The sequence below is a fragment of the Boleophthalmus pectinirostris genome, unplaced genomic scaffold (genome assembly GCF_026225935.1).
Source record: "Boleophthalmus pectinirostris isolate CB_2022bp ecotype Guang Dong unplaced genomic scaffold, ASM2622593v1 HiC_scaffold_5, whole genome shotgun sequence".
In the NCBI taxonomy this organism is placed as follows: Eukaryota; Metazoa; Chordata; class Actinopteri; order Gobiiformes; family Gobiidae; genus Boleophthalmus; species Boleophthalmus pectinirostris.
In genome coordinates this window covers 14,601,126-14,619,392 of record NW_026571404.1, presented here as the reverse complement: position 1 = coordinate 14,619,392, position 18,267 = coordinate 14,601,126, and the positions used below count along the sequence as shown (strand labels likewise).

Below are 18,267 nucleotides of genomic sequence, written 5' to 3'. Positions count from 1 at the left end.
AAACTGATGGTCTGGGAATACGTTATGGTCAAGTGTGTAATAAAATTATATATATATTTTGTATCTGTTCTTGTTTATCAATCATAGAATAAAGACAAATGGAATTGCTGAATAGTTTCTATAATAAGACAGCCCTACCCTCAGCAAACTCAAGTGAGACAGACAGTATTTGACCCATGACCAAGTAAATGCTTGATTGAATAGAATAAATGTTATAAGTGCAGAACTCCAAAGCTATTTTACTGAGAACAAGACCCCAGCCGTGGGAAAGGTTTCATTCTTAAAACAGCAAAAATAATAAACACAACAGAGCAAACAGTGGTGCATTGGGTCGTCCAGCACATATCAGAGGAACCAAGATTAATGATGAATCTTTGTGTACAGCAGTGCCAGACCAGACCTGCGGTAAATCAGAGGAGTTGGACCCAGTTTTGAGGAATTTAGCTCAAATCCTCTTGTCTGTTTAAAACTGGTCCACATGAGACTATCTGAACTCCTCTTCATACAGTACAAATCCGCTTCCACATGAGAACATGCAATTAAAGCTTTTTTATGTGACATGTAAAGTATAATTTCTGATCATAACCATCATTTGTGGATAGACAGTTAAACTTTTTTGGCCTTGAAATGTTCAATGTGAAGACTGGGTGAAGCCCCAGAGTGCAGTCACATACAGTTTCAATACAATGGGCAGTCATATATTTATCCTATTTGGACTTTATAGGCACTATACCTGATTTATAGTGATGCACCGATCCAACTTTTTCAGTTCCAAAAACAATTTTGATGCTATAGCTTTAAGTATCTGCCAGTAAACATTATGAACTGATACCAGTGCCAGGACTGAAAACAGCATTTATTTTCTTTAAACAAAAATTAAATAGGACAAAACCCTCAAGCAACTATCTTTGTACTATTCAAACATTATGATACTGGACCAACTATATCCAGTAAATGGCTTATTACATCAGTTTGGCTGAGCCGACATCAGGAAGCTGATAGCTGATCCAGCTAATTTTCCAGTATCGGAACGGTGCATCCCTACTGATTTATACTGCCTTGAAACATGAAAAACAGCACTAGTTCATTTTACACAGTCCAAGCAGTCCAAACTTATTCTTCACTTTTCTTTCCACAGCTTCCTAATTATTCACTGATTCACTGTGATGAGCTTATAAACTTAAGTTGTTTTTTTTTTTTGTCAGAACACAGTTTTGTTGTCACAGTAAAGCGTAAAGAGTAAAGGGTACCAGCATTTTCCACAGTAGAATTTGAAGGTTTGTGTATTCAAATCTATGGAACAGGTTTGTTTACTGAAAGGAGCTCGGCCACCTGATCACCCATGGACAGGTAGGTGTGTGTGGTATGGGGTTTCCGTGTTGTTCTTTGGGCAGTGTAAAGTTTCAGTCTGAGGCTCTCAGTGCGTATGGATGCGCCGCGAGGGAACGACTGTGATTGGTTCAAGTAATGAAATACAAAAATCAATGTTAGATAAAGCGATGGTAGTGACACTGTACAATTTAGGCCTTATACAGTTTAAAATAATCTAGTTATTACGTAAGTCTGTACTAACAAAAATTAGATATAGATTTCACAGTAGTTTCCCAAAGTATAATGTAGTTGTACTGTGGATTTTAATAATTCTGCTTTAGAGTTACTGTGTTGGTGGAAAAGCCACTTGGATGGGTGTTAAAATGTCTTAACTTTAAACATTTTTTCCATGCAATTAAATTCTTTTGCATTAGTAATAAGATACAAATGTGTGTTTTGTACTGTGCCTCGACAGTATCTAGGTTTGTACATGTAATCATAACCTGTTGGTGTGACAGGAGCAGGAAGGAGAGGCTGGGCTGGTGCTTGGGGTAAAGTGATCTACTTGAGAACTGCCCAGGGACCTGCGCTCCATTGTGAGGCAGTAACAGATCTGGCCCTGCAGCGTGTGTCCAATGAATGAAGGCCACTTGTGCCATTTTACACAACACACAAAAACACAACCTCAGCCAATCCCACAAACCCTATTCTTCACTTGCTATACATGACTCGGTGTACAAATATCTGCAATTATCGCCTTCTAACCCAACTTCAGCTCCCACTCGAAGAATACACACACCTTTTCCTCTTGTTTCCTTATAACACAAAATGCTTATGGAATGCAAACTCTAGCTGGCTTGGTAAGAAACTGATACAACATTTTTTCCCCAGACAGAAACAATTCCAAGATACTTAAAAATGGGATCTGCCACTATTAGAGGTGCTATTATATTTAATGTCTTCAATTTACTCTAACGCGATAGGGACTAGTTTAAATTAGTGCAATTTTCGACTCTGCAAACATAATGACCTGTTTCTTTGGGTGGCCTAGTTTACAGTTTACAATAGGATTACTTGCCGCTTTTCCAGCAAGACAACAGCAGGTTTTTGGATGCAACAAACAAGAAGATTGGATAATTAAGGTGGGAAGTTTCAGGAGCTCACTGCCATCACAAAATTGATTGATTGTCTTTGAAATATTTGAAAAATATCTAAAGAAATGGAAGCCAGTGGCCTTATGTTACTGGTGGGATTATAGCTACCGTATTCATAGGTGGAGTTGCAGTATTAGACCTAGTAGTTATGTTTTTTGTTGAAAAGGAGGTTGTTAAAGAACCTACTTTCTGTGAGTTGTGCATCCTTATCCCAATGTCTGCAGAATAGGTAAAATCCTCCAGCTAAGGTACTTCTGACCAAGCTAGACTCAATATCTGGAGATGGGTCCCCAGGAACTATACCAGGGGTCTCCAACCTGTAGCTCGGGAGCTACCTGTTCTACGTATTGCGCTGAATAACTTAATTTTGATTAGTTAAATGTCCATTGCCATTGTAAATGTATTATTTTGATGCCTTATATGTGCACTGATAAATGTATAATGGTTTATGTTTTACAAACATGTAACTGTTCCCATCTAAGGCCATGGCTTTAAAAAAATAAAATAAAATAATAATAATAACAATGCATCAGTTTTAAATAGCGCTTTTTTGGACACTCAAAGATGTTTTACAGAGCATTATTCATTCACTCCATACCCGGTGGTGGTAAACTACTATTGTCGCCACAGCTGCACTGGGGCAGACTGATAGAAGCGAGGCTGCCAATCTGCACCATCAGCCCCTCCGACCACAACCATCTCACACACACACACACACACACACACACACACACACCACTTTCAAACTAGGCAATGTGGGTGAAGTGCCTTGCCTAAGGACACAACAACAGATTTCATGGCTGGCGCCTCACTGTGGCTCCTGATTTTCCCAGTGGTCTCACATCCAAGTACTAACAAGGCCCAGCCCTGCTTAGCTTCTGAGATCTAACTGGATCAGGCTTTGACAAGCCGGTATGGCCACAAAGGCTTTGATCTTGAGATCGCTAAAATAAGTATCTCTTTGGCATTTTCATTTTCTAAAAGGAGCTTACTTGAGGAAAAAGGTTGGAGACCCCTGCACTACACTGTGGGGCCCACTGCTCCTGACAGGTCGACCCTGCAGCATTAAAGGATGGGTCAAACGCAAAAGACAAATTAAAGTAGAGTAGCAGAGTTATAAAGACCTGTGCATACAAGACAAGACACCTTGCCTAATATGGTGATGTCCATAGAAGCTGTAGTAACTTAGCAACTCCAGTCATATGGGGTCAATTCCCATGTATGCTAGTTCAAAATTAGACTTGTATTTGCCTCAGTGAGGATTAAAAGTAATTTGTAGCCTATTTTAATATGAGGAGAGGACATGTTGAGTCAGTAACCTTCCTTCTGAAAACTTTCAAACTTTGACAGAGGGTAATGGGTTCAATGCCATAGGCTAACTCGTCCTATTCAGTTTCACATTTTTCCATTTCAGACAAACTCCAGAAAAGTGCTCGAGCTGCACTTTTTGGTGGTTTCAGACATTTTGGGATGTCAGCAGGTACGCTCACTAACATGATTTACCATTGGCCCATAACTGACAGCTAGGATCTATGAAGAGTTTAAGATGGGGTTTTTAGGGCAAGACTCAACACATGTGCGAGGTACAGAGGGTCTAAACTTAAACTATGTCTTTGTCTCATTGCCAAACATCAATACCATCAGGGCCAAAGCGGGAGGTGTTTTGAAATCCTCCAGGTAGACATTGTAAAGCTTTGGCTGGGGGCACACCTTAAACATACAAATGTCTTTTATAGTGTGCTTCTGTCTGTCACTCTCACTGCAGAAAGTAAAAGGAGAGAGATGAATAGAGGAGGGGTCGTGTTAACAGCTGCTGTCAATCTCACCCGTCACCTTTACAATGCAGCTTTTCTGTGTAATAAATAAATATCTGTTATATGAATCTGATCTTATCTCAGCTATAGAAAAGGTGTATGTTACAATCCTGTCTTATGTAATCGCACAAAAAGGACACATTATGTAAACTGGACAACATTTTAGAGGGAAGACGTATCACCACTCATCACACTATCTTAGCTCTTAGTAGATGCAAAAAGATGGTGTCTTTATGGAAACATGGGAGGCAGAGGGTACATTCAAAATATTTCACATCAGACTTCACTTATTGATGCAATGTAATGTAATAAAAAATATTTTGGGTATGTTTTTTTCATTTACACATTATTTATTAAAAATATATATTTTGAATAATAATTTTTCAAGTATTATCATTGTTCTCAATATGGGGGTAATCTTTATTGCACAACACTGGTTGAGAATACCCAAATAAATATAGCCAATATTATGTGCATATATAATTTAAATATTTGTATATTTATCAACACTTTTCTACACTATTTATATACAACACTATTTTCTACACATTGTTAATATGTAATAATAATAATGAAAAGCATTTAATGTTCAAATAAAAAGTTGAAAAAACTGAGGCACTCAAAAAGTACAAAATAATTAAAAGCCTTTAATACCACAGAGCAGATAAAGTTAATATCACACATTTCGGCCTTCATCAGGGCAAGCTCAAGATGGTTGTTACAGTACAGATTTAAAGTAATAGGTGTAGGTCACATGTTCACAGTGGGCTTGTGCACAGTCCCCTGGTGCATGATGGGGCATGTAGGCTGAACAGATTTTAGTTGCAAGCTATTTGAAATAATATATAATACAAGGTATACAATGTATAAATAGTACAATTCCCAACAACCAATATATAGAAAAATACATAGTATAAATATATATAGTGCAAAAAATACAAAAGTGCTACAGATACAACATGTATAATTTGTATAATATATTAGAGGGCCTGTCTTAAACAGTTACAGGAGACAAAGATGTTAAAAATAGGAATAGACTGTACATTTAAAACATGTGGTTTTAAAGTAAGGGGGAGAAATCTAACTATTGATTCCTGTAAACTGGGTAGCCTTGAGAGTGTAGATCCAATAGGACTCTCTCTGTTTTTTCAGTCTATCTCCTCCTCTAATTATTTGTATAATATGTTCAATTCCACAGATTTTGAGGCTTTTACAGCTGCCATGGTTGGTTTGTTTGTAATGCATGGCCATGGGATACAGATGGTTACTAGTTCTTATAGCCTGTTTGATGCCTTTCATGATAGCCAAAGTGCTTTACAGTGCATTATTCACTCCACACTTGGTGGTGGTTGTAGTCACAGCTGCCCTGAGACAGACTGTCAACCTATTTGCCATCAATCTCCCTTATAAACATTCCATTGTATAGCTGTTTTTTTGTCATTTAAGTATTTATATAAACTTTTCCATTTGTCTGCCTCTGCCCTGACACACTGCTGTCATACTGCTACACACGGCCATAACTGCCACATGTAACTGCCACATGTAAGCGCTCGGGCACAAAGCTTGCTCTGTTTTTCCAGACTCATTGGTCCAGAGTCTGACAGCTAAAATGGACTCAACAGGATCTGTGTGTGTGGAGTAAACTATGCCCTCCCCAGCCCCGAACCCAAGCCTGCCAACACCTGAAGCTTATTAAACATAAATCTGCACTGCTCCGTAGATGTAATCCGAAACCCATATTGACTTTTTAGGGGCAATGTCATAAATCTTTGAGGTCCACTCCCTTCCTTTCACACAATGTTTCTTTGCCAAAATGAAAACACTGGCCACTCAACTGTTGACAAACTGTTTAATGTTTATGAGAAAAATGAATCTGATAACTATAATTATAAGTTACTATATCGATTATGCTAGAGGCAGGATGTATTGGGATGAAAAGCATAGATATTATGAGCAGTGACATTCAGAGGGGATTTCAGCAACAAAGCAAAGGACTCCCCATGTGTCAGAGCTGCAAGTCTATCGCGCAACTGTCACTGATTTCATCAAAATGACGACTCAGTGTGACATCAGGAGACAAAACAGGACTGACTTTAGTTAAATAGAGACCATGATTTCAAAAATACTATTCGGATTGAGTGGACAAAGATAAGTAGCAGTGACCTGCTTTTCTTTTATAATATATTTTATCAATATTGAAACAATAAACAATTTTACTTGCCAACACCTAGGGTTTATGTGAATTATATTATTCTGAAATAAATTAATAAATACAATTCTGTTAAATGGTAACTGATCACATTTTTATATAGCGCTTTTCCACCCTGAAGGCACTCAAAGCATTTTATATCAAAGAACAACTTACTCATTCTCACATACATTCATATACCAGTGTCTGCTGACACTGGAGGAGAGATGGGTTAAGTGTTTTGCCGAAGAACACCATCAAACTGTGGGTCAGTGAATCTGACCGCTGTACCAATGATGTTTATGTGGACAGTGGGATTCAAACCATCAACTAGTTATCAACTGAGCTACTGTCACCCTAAGTTATTATTATTCATTGAAAAACACAAATCTATCCCAATGGCATGTTTCTTTGACATTGTTGCCAAGACATGAACTCATGTATTATGTATATATATATATATATATATATATTACAATACTGTACAGTCTATTTGATATCAGCGATTTGTTTTCCATGTATGGTTAATGTTCCATGTATGTGAAATGTTTATGTGTATGTGCAGCAGTTTTACATGCAGTGGACATTTTATAAGTTGTTTATTGATTGTTTTGCACATCTTCTACCTGTCTGTTCATTTAAACAAAATTATGCATTATAACAAAAAAATACCATGACTTCGAAAGCAATGTAAAAGCTAGATTTTGATCAGGATAGACAGCTTGAATTACCATAGTTTCATCTTTTCACTCATTTGAATAGAAAGTCCTGCATCCACACTGTTGTAAAGCTGCAGGCTGTACACACAGAGAGGTGATGACTGGTTTGAATATGTGTGCGTCTGGGTAGAATACATTATCAGGAAAAGCACTGAAAATGATACTAGATTTGTGAGAAGACCAAAGCGTTATTCGAAAACATCTCCACATCTGGGTGCTATTGTCCCGTGAGCAGAGAGGACGTTCTCAGAGCAGAGGACCCGGTTTGAATTTGTGGCTACATCAGCGGCTGCCAATGCCCACAGCCCCAAAGTTCATGACACGCTTCACTCTATGGAAAATATGAGCCATCCTCCCTGCCTACCACCAGGAAAAATCCAACTGTTTGTGTTTCAGAAAGCACAGGCAAAAAATGGAAAGTAACGGGATACTTTTGGTCAAATATTTTTCTCAAAAGTTTATATCAAGTGTTTGGAGTAGGTTTTCTGTTTTCTGAAATATAGCCTTACTTGGGGAAAATTGGGGGGGCATATTTTGGTGCAGAAACAATAATTACAGCAAGATCTGGCCTTGATAGCCTACTTCACAGTACAAGCAAGACTAGTAATATAAATAGTCGAAGTACTTCTAGTAATAGTACTGCAACACTTGGAACAGTAGTAGTGGTAGATTCAGATTTAGATTTATTGTCACTGTGCAAAATACAACAAAACTTCTACAGAGCAAATATGCAGCAGTAAAAATGAATAAATATAGACACATTCTCACATCCATACCAATAAAAACATTAAATAAATAAATAGATTATTGCACTGAGTTCCTTCAGGCCTTTTATCTGAAGAAACAAATATACAGTATTGAGTAGTAAAATGTATTGTGGTAAACATAGTGTTAGTAGTAGATGCAGTAAAAGAGATTGTGGAAGGTAAGGTAAGGTAAAGTACACTTTGTTGTCCACATAGGGAAATTTGTTCTCAGCATTTGACCCATCCTTCACTGCCGAAGTTGTGGTATTGTAACTATAGCCAGAGTAAACAGTACAACTATAGTATGATTTGTAGCAGAAACAGAAGAGTAATAGTAGTAGTGGCATGTTTGTAGCAGTTGGTTGTATTTATTATAATATTTATTTCTGCACAGCACCTTTCTCATCACTCTCTGTCTTATATAGAGGTTTGCAGTGCTTGTTCCGTGTCTGCTGAACGACACTATAAGTAGAAAAGTTGAGTTGTTATAAAATGTATATATGCACAAAGGGCCTCTGTGTGCAGGTTAGACACAGGTCAGAGCCGTCAGCCCACTGCTCTGCCTCCCCAGGGGAACCTTCCACTGGACCATGGTGAACTCATATAAATAACATGGGGAATATAAGGAAAAAGTGAATGTGTTAAAAAAGACTGGAATCGGAAGGACAAACGGGAGAGGAAAATGGACTGGTGGCAGAAGCTGGTGAACTGGGATTTAGAGGTTTTTGAAAGTGACAATGTCTAGTTGTTTTCCAATGAAACCAATGATTTTATGGCCTCAGGTGGGTAGAGTAGCCAAAAAAAAAAGAAGTAGTACTGTTAATTCAAAATAGTAAAACCACAACGTAGAAGCACAATGTAGTGGTCCAAGAAATTGCTCAAGTAAGAGTAAAAAAGTATTTGGGAATACTATTATTTAATGGCGTGTGTAACGATCACGATATAACAACTGATTTATAATTTGAAGTGAATTTAATAACATTAAATCATGCACAAAATGGATTCAGAAGTGAAAAGAAATTTCAAAATAAAATTTTTGTCACATGTAGGCTTACTCAGAGCAGGATAAGTGACCAAAAACTTTTACTCAACTATAACTACTGAATACTCATAGGCTGCTCAAACAGCAGTATAGTGCTAAAACTACTCAGAGAAGTACAATTCACAATTATAATAAATACATTTAACTGAGTAAAAACTGAGTACTGTGCCAAAAGAAAGCTCTTTTGTTAGTTTTGCTTCATTCACACTCATTTTAACACAAACCCTGCATATTTAGGGGGTGCGTTCCTTTTTTCAAACAGAAAATGCTCTGAGTCATGTGGTAATACAGGAAGTGCTCCACTGTGTTTTAAAACTGCATACACCTTCACTAGAATCATGATTTCAGTCCTGGAATTGTCAGTCCCTACTGGAATAAAGGTAAAAGAAACCTGTCAACTGAGCTATGAGCTTTGCAGATGTAGACAGAGTAATAATGAAGGGTTAACCAAACGTGTGAATGAAACAAAACACAACTTCAGTTATGTTTTTGAGGAGGTGACAGTGTTATAATTTGGCTTAAAGCTCACAAGATGTTGTATAATATAGGACCTTTTAACAGTGGTTTCCTTGGGGAGGCCAGACCCCATCAGGAGAAGAGGAGACGCAAGCAGATTTGAGTGTGACATTTGTGTATTTGTGCCTGTCAGGAACCGATGATTTGTATAAGAAACTTTTACCCCCTGCACTGGACAAGCATCTGGCAAACAGCATGATATATTTTACGTTTCTTCTGCTACACACACAATTTAGAAATGCGCACATCTGCTACAAAGCCTTATACTAAAAACATCTCTCATAGCCTTTCCATTACTTAATTTTTTTGTTAAAATGTGAGCAAAAATTTGACTCATATGTGTATAACTTTAAATTAGGATTGGAATGATTTTGGATTTTTTACAGTATTGCAATTTGAAAAATTGTGTAATTTTTCTTTTAAAATAAAACTTTGCTCACTGTGCACATTTTAAATCATTGAAACATTTAAAAAATACTGAAATATGAACTAGAAACTATTCACACGGGTCACAAGATTGCAGCTGGTTTTAGTAAGTAAGACCCCACAGAGAAAAGGAAAACTGGTGTTGATCTCTAAAATAATTGCAACTTTAAAATGTGACCAATATATTTCCTTACTGTATTCTTAAAATATGTTTACTTCAAAACTCACTAAAGTATTTTTGACCTGCAACATCTGTATCTCACAATATAAATCCACATAAAGGACTTCAAAAGCACAGCAGACCCTAGTGCCATGTTATATCAGAGTAACAGCTCAGTGAAACAACGCAGTTGTGTTAGTGACATTGTTGTTCAGACCAGAAGCCCGTCCAAAGCCACATAAAGTGAGCCTCAAATCCAAACATTATGACTGGAGTCACTCTCCACAGAGGTCCTGATGGAGACCGCTGGACACATACGCAAACAGAACACAGAACCAACCACACGAAGCAGTGGGTAGTACTCTGTTACATTTACTCAATTACATTTTATTGAGTAACTTTATGAAGAAACTGTGCTTTTCCTAATAGTTTTCTGACACATATTGTTTAAGCCTGGCGTGTCCAAACTCCAGCTAGGACTGATCATACACAGAATCACTTTTACGTCAATAACATCACATTGCATTGTGATACAGATCTGAAATTGTAGGTCTAGGTGTTCCAAGCTTTACTAAAGGTACAGGCCAGGAATCTGTCAAAGTTGTGTAAAATGCAAAAATGTGAATGACTCACTATCAACCCCGGTCTGTGGCCCTCAGCTCAAAAAATGTTTTCAATATGCGTGTAAGTAAGTATATAAGTTTGGACACCCTGGTTGATATGATACTCTTTCTTACTAAAATTTGGTTACTCTTCCCACTCGGTAATTCTAGTGGCCAAAGCACAATTTGGCCAAAGCATAATTTTTCCTCCTCTGTCACCTCTGACAATAAAGAGCACAAAGCATCAAGTTGAAGTGTTTTTAACTGTACCTGTCAGGACAAGCATGATCCTACTTCTGCCAGAATATTCCCCAACACAACTCCACTATCCCATAAAGATTAAATGAGTGATTGTCCAATGGGAATCCAGATAGGAAACACACAGAGAGGTAAGATTAATAAGGTATTATCTAACGTCAGCCCCTCCTGACGACTGCTTCTTTTGTCCCATTTTCCAATACAGTGATTCTCTGCTGAAAAGAATCGGATATAAATATTTGCACCAATTAGATACATGCATGTAAGGACAGGACTTTGAAATGCAGGGGGCTCTAGGGAGGAAATGGAAAAATCATGAAGTGGATTTAAATCCCCCGCAGTAAGCACAAATGTATAGAGAAAGACATACTGTAGACCAAATATAAGAGACACGGGGGTATATTAAAAAATAACCTTCTATGACCTGGCCTACTGATGTAATATATCCCTTCATATTGCATATAAGGTGAAAAAATCACTCTTGCTAATTCAAATACAACAAAATGGCTCACTGGCTTGATATTTTAGCAGAATTAATGCATCAGAATTAGTGTTTTAAAGCATTTTAAAAGAGCACTGTAACATTTTCAGTGTAGAATCTGCCACTTGCTTGTTACCATGGAGATGTTGCTTTGCCTGGAATATTTCTCAGGAAGGCATTAAACTTTTTAGTGGAGACAGGTCATATCTGCGGAGAGGCAAGCCAACAAAGGTGGGACCTGTGAGTCATGGGTTGGACTTCAGTCAGACTTGAGTCACTATTTTTAGGACTTGAGACTTGACTTGATAAAATGGACTAAGACTGGGGACTCGACTTGGACTTGAAGGTCAGTGACTTGGGACTTGACTCGGACTTGAGGCCTGTGACTTGAGAAAACTCTATGCTTGTCCCAAAAATGTTTTATAAAATATTTTTCTCTTTACAGTTGTTAAATGCGGCGCAGAATTTTATAGGAACAAACTGGAACATGTCCCTCCAAGTTCTGTTTGGTACTTTGGATGTAACTGAAGTACTGTGATACTCAAATGTACTACAGTAATATAGCAGTACAATACAGTAAAACAGAGAGAACTACACAACACGATCCTTACATTTCAGTGCAGACACGTGACAAAATATCTGTTATTTAGCACTTTTAAATCTGAATTCTTTCTGTTCCATTGTAATGATTCACACTCAGATCTTGTCAAAACATTTAAAAAGGAAAAAATAGCATTTCTACAACTCTTATCTAAATACACATATATAAATATACCATGACTTTTTAAGTACAATTCAGTTTAAAATTAATATAAATTGCAAAAATCAAACCTATATTTGGTACTTTGGTTTAAAGACTTGAAATGACTTGAAGCTCAAAGCAGATGACATGGACTTGACTTGGACTTATGGGCCAGTGACTCGAGACTCGACTTGGACTTGCATGTCTATGACTTGGGACTTGACTCGGACTTTAGGTCAAAGACTTCAGACTTACTTGAGTCTTGCAAAACAACGACTTGGTCCCACCTCTGTAAGCCAATTCACAGTATTTTTATTAAATCATTTTTGAGCAATAAAAACATGTGTAATTAAATGAAAGCAAGAAAAGTTTAATGTCATATCAAATAACATTCCAGGCAAAGCAAGGACCTCTTCAAATTGACAAGCCGCAGTCTGCTTGTCTATATACATTAGAAGTTGCATTGTGCATGTTTAAACTAGACATTTTTTTTACAACAGTGGTAGTAGCTGTGAGTAATTCTATAGGACATGGAAACACAATTTTAAGGCATATCTAAGAAATTCCATGAGAGAACAGGGGCGTGTCTTAGTGCAACAATCCATGACATAATGAGCCCAAAGCTTGTGAGTAATGTTGAGAAAATTGTCGTAACTACATCTGATTAAAAGTGAGCTGAAATAGACAAGAGAGGTGTTTTCCTGGGTTCAACGTGGTCTCACAGGTTCAGACTTGTACCTGTGGCTTTGGTTAAATCGGTTATTTTTTTCTGGATGACTGCAGTTTGGTCATGCTGGTTTTGTCTCTCTGTTTAGCTACAAGGCAAATGACTTCACTTGAACTCAACTTAGAGGTTGACCTTCGACCTTGGGGATTTGAAGGATTGTTCAAGAAGAGATGTGCTGGAGCATGCTCGACAAATAGGGCTTACTCCGAAACACAACTAAAAGAATGTGCCTTATTGTAGGTTAAGGTGACTTTAATGTCCCTGTAGAGCCATTTGCACACCTCATTTGACCCGTCCTTCAATTAAACTGGGGGATAATGCACAGTCCAGACACTCATTGAGCAATAATTCTAGTAAGGAGTATCTCTCTTAAGTATTAGTGCATGCTTTAGGTTTAGGGATGCATCGAACCGATACCAGTATCTGACAAAGTTGGGATGAAGTCGTTTTGCAAGTCTCAAGTAAATCTCAATTTTTGACCTCAAGTCCGAGTCAAGTCCCAAATCACATATAGGCAAGTCCAAGTAGAGTCTCGAGTCACTGGCCCATAAGTCCAAGCCAAGTCCACGTCGTCTGCTTTAAGCTTCAAGTCATTTCTTTAAACCAAAGCACCTTAGATTTTTGCAATTTATATGAATTTTAAACTAAATTGTACTTAAAAATCATCAACATGGTATATTTATATATCAGTATTTATATAAGAGTTGTAGAAATGCAATTTTTTTCCTTTTTAAATGTCTTGTTAAGCTCTTAATATGAGCCATTATGGTCAGAGTAGCAAGTCTTCTCAAGTTACACGGCTCAAGTCCATGTCAAGTCCCAAGTCTATGAGCTTCAAGTCCGAGTCACATCCCAAGTCTTAGTCTATTTTCTCAAGTCAAGTCAAGTCTCAAGTCCTAAAAATAGTGACTCAAGTCTGACTCAAGTCCCCACCTCTGGTATCTGATATCAGCGCCGATACTGAAAACATAGGTTCAGTCGATATCCCATTTTGACATACATGTAATAAGACTGGCCCAGAAAAAGTTTTGTAATGTTTGAACTTTTTATTTATACAAAGTTGTTCTGTGGTTTCTTGAGAGATAAATAACAGCTACATAACACATTTGGATCAGCTTTGTCTTATTTTATTTTCGTATAAAGAAAATAAATGCTGTTCAATCTGTACTCGTATTTGTTGATATCGGGAAATATCAGCAAATACTTAAAGCGGCAGTTCTGAAATAGATATCGGAACTGAAAAAGCTGGATCAGAGCATCAAGATGTTGTGAGATAAAATTGCTACAATATTGTGCCCACATGAGGAAATAATCTTGTGAGATGTTTTCCTTGTGTTTACATGTAGATTGTACAAAAAAGGGTAAACCGCTGGTGAGTTACATATTTTGAAGAGCCATACTTCCAAAATGCAAGTACAATGACAGGAAAAACACACACAAAAAAAGAGGTCAAAATTGTTACCCGCTTCACAACAATTATTATGAACTATGTAAAAATATTGGCCTATCTTGCTCTCATGAACCCAATCTCATGTCTCCTCTCATCTTGTGGGAATTGTGTCTCGTCCCACCCCTAGTTTCCATGAGGATACAATAATTAATTTAGTATACAGACATTATACACCCATCACTTAGTCAAAGTCAGTGCTGTATTTGCTCCACAGTGGACTATGATGGCTGACATGAGCAGAGGAGACAGAGGGTATGTAATCTCCAAGGGGATGTTAGGAGCTCAGATATTTGCCCAAACACGGCGGACGGTGGTAAGCAGATGTTGTTTGAACTGATGCGTGCTGCCTCCCCTGTCTCCATCCATTTCCTGTTGCCAAAGCCGACAGGAAGTAAATAACGTGTGGGTCGCTAACATTCTGACAAACTCCAGAAGAAGAATGGCCTTGGCTTGCACATGAAACATTGAGATTGAGTACGGGCACATTCACTGGAGCGTTCTGGTTTTGATCAACTTAATTTTTTACATATCACTTTTGTTCTTTGAGAGAATCAGATACATTTTTTTATAAGCCAGTAGGACTGCAAGGATTAGTTGACTAACTGTGACTAGTCAACCATAAATACTATAATAATCATTGCCAGATATTGGTCTTTTTTCAAAGTAACAAAGGCAGTGGTCCTATTAAATCTAAATGCCAAAGAGAATGAACAATTTCAGATTTTCTTCAATACACATTATTCGTAAATATTCTATATCTATATTCTATCTCTATCTATCTATATAGATATATAGATATATATATATCACCTTTCGCGGTCTCGCTGTTTCACAAATTTCTTTTAGTGCAATTTTGCATGCTTTTTTTTTTTTTTTTTTTTTTACAGTGTATGAACTTGCATTGTATTCCTCCCCCTGCAACCTGATTGGCTGAGGAACTCTAGACCGTTGTCAATCAATCTCCTCCGTGTTGTGTCTCTTGTACAGTACAGAATGCATTCAGCTTGACAAATTTACATAAACATTTGGTCGCTAGCCGTGAGATTCTGAAGACGTTTTCTCACCGACAAAACCCACAATGTCGACAAAACGTTCTGCACCAACAAAGGCTCCTGTGGTCGCACCTAAAAGGCAGAGAAACATGCAAACCATATAGTTGCTGAACATTACGGGCGGGTATGCGGGCGGGTACTGCCAGGTAGACTTCTGCGCCGGAACACCAGTCCTTTCTTCTGCTGTCACCCCTGAGCCCGTCCCGACAGTGGGTCCTGGTTCAGTTCTGGTTTAGTCCTCGTTTAATCCTGGTTTACTCCTATTTTAGTCCTGTTTTAGTCTGTGGCATATGCAGCACAAAAATTTCATATAATCTCAGGTTAATGGGTGGGTGCGGTGCTGTACTGCGAGGGTGCGAGGCCCCAAAAATGAACCCGTGCAGGACTCTGCACTGTAGGCTCCATTACGGAATAAATGAATCTTCGGTTCGTTACATGAAGGAGGAAAATAACGATAATAAGGACGAAAGCAGCAATAAGTTTTAAGAAGGATGCAAAAAGGGTTGTAAGTGTCCTGTCTAAGAAAAGTGTATAAAGTGTGTGGTGAGGGGTTTTACAGCCTTAAAACAGATATAATAATTGGAAAATATAAAGTTGACTACGTTGTGGATTTCACCTGTCGCGGGTTATTGTTAGAACGTAACCCCCGCGATAAACGAGGGACCACTGTAGATAGATATAGCCATGTTGTATCACTCCTCACGTCTGTCTCTGTGATTATTTTTTTAGGTGGAAAATTTAGAAACATCATATCAATTGCAAAAATATGATTTGGTTGCAAGTACTTGAAAGGACATGAATCTCAAAGCATAGGATTTGGCACTTGTCACGGACTTGACTGAGACTTGCCAATTATGGACTTATTCATGCCATTGTGTTTGATTATACACATCTTGGGAAATGTAAATAAAACTACTTTCTTTCCCTTCTTTTTTTCTTAACACTATCCAGAAAGTATCACCAAGATGTCTAAATGAGGGTGTGTGAATTAAGTAATAATACAAGAAGAACTATTTTCTGTTTGCGCCAGGCTAGAAATTCTCACACAGTAATAAAAAATAAAGCAATAAATAAGTGTTGACTGAGATGGTGCTGCGACAGAGCCCATAAATCTCCATGTTTGCGGATACCTCAGTACGTGGCGAGTCTTTACACACAGCAAAGAGGCGGAGCTCCGTGAGACGCTTTAATCAGACTCTCTCTCTTTCTCTCCCTCTCTCTCACACCTGGACCTGGGCCATAAAGAGCTGTCTGTCAGGGGGCTTAGGCTGCTGCTGTGGGCTGCTCCAGGCTCCACTTAACCCCCTCCACCAACGCACCTGACTGAGGCTAAGGGCAACACCTCTCTGCCCCCGAGACACGAGGGAAAACTGCAGATATGTATGGAAGGGTGGGTGCAAGAGAGAGAGAGGGTCAGAGAGACAGAGAGTCAAAAAGAGGGAGAAAGGAGTGAGAAGGGACGGAGGGAGAGAAGAAGAGGGAGAGAAAGACACAGAGGGAGGAAAGGCCGAACGGAGAGAGAGACTGGGTAAGAAAGACTCCGCTGAGAGCAAAAAAGAAAGGGCGGGAGGGAGTAAGAGAGACAGAAGAAAGAGGGAGGTGAAAAAAAGAGATGAAAAAGAAAAGGAAAGGAGACAGTCAAGAAAAAAAACTGAGAGTTAGAGAGAAAGAAAGAAAGAGGGGGGTGTTGAAACGAGACAGGGCTGTGCTGTGCTGGTGTCAGATCTGATGAGCTCATAGAGAGACTTGGATGATAAAATGGGAGAATGCTTTGATATAAAACTGCATTACAATAGAGCCAGCACTGAAACTCAGTCTCTGACCTACAAGTGGTTGCGTCAAAAATGACAACAGCTCGGGCTGAAGTCAACTCAAGAAAGGGTCAGCCAATGTCAGTTTGACCGGCACATTTAACCAAAGACAAAGTAGAAGGCCTCGTGGTTTAAGAAAGTGTTGTTATGTCTATTGTGGGTATGACTGATGAAACACAAACAACAATAATTAGACCCTTTGTTGCTTGTTGTAAAAAGAAAACTAATCAACCAACATTTATTCTCACCATTACTCAGCTATGTGACCAAAATGAGTCAGCCTTACCATCCATATCAGTGTTCAAACAAGTAAGATTGTAGTTCTTTAGTCATTTAGGCAATTAATCTGTCATTGGTGTTTTTTGTAATTATTTTACCAAGATTAAAAGATATTTATGCAAAACAACAAAGAGCTAAAAGCATGGAGTGAGTTATCCTGTGTCCCTGATTTCATAGAGCGTGGTTGACATGTAGATTAACAAATTCACGTCAAAACAAACATGGTTGCTTAGATGTAAAAAAGGGGGAAAAACAACATAAAGGACTGAGAAATAGCATGGACTTTCTGGGAATCAACTACTAAAGCTCCAAACTATTACTTATCTCAGAAGTCATATATTTGGTTCTGAATGTTACGAGAATTTTCAAGAGGAGAGGTCTTCTGCATTTGAGAGACACATGCTACAAATTAGCAGCTGTGGTTGGACCATCTCAAGTTTGGACGGAGGCTTTCCAGGCTCTAAGATCTGATTCCAGTTCCTTCTGGATTCGAACAGATTGCAGAAGGGATAGGGTGGTCAGGCAAAGATTTCAGACTTTTCAGTTTTTGTGCTGTTTACTACTAGCCTTATCCATCAGCTGGTTTCACCTCATGGAAACCGTCTGACCTCGCAGCATTAGGATTTGTTCGCTCGAGGGTAGGTGGGTACTTTTTTTTTTTAACCAATCGCTGCTATTTGGTCATGACGTATGTAACGCGCCACTAACAGGGTTTAACTAGTATATTAAGCTTTTTCCAAATCCCATAGGATGAAGGGCAATAACGTCTTTCCCCTTGATAAAATTCAC

The 18,267-nt window shown here is 38.3% G+C and overlaps 1 pseudogene; it reads right to left on the bottom strand.

Annotated features, from left to right (window-relative positions):
* Nucleotides 1–3,273: 3,273 nt before the first annotated feature.
* LOC129411654 (5S ribosomal RNA) lies at nucleotides 3,274–3,391 on the bottom strand (annotated as a pseudogene).
* Between the last annotated feature and the right edge of the window lie 14,876 nt (nucleotides 3,392–18,267).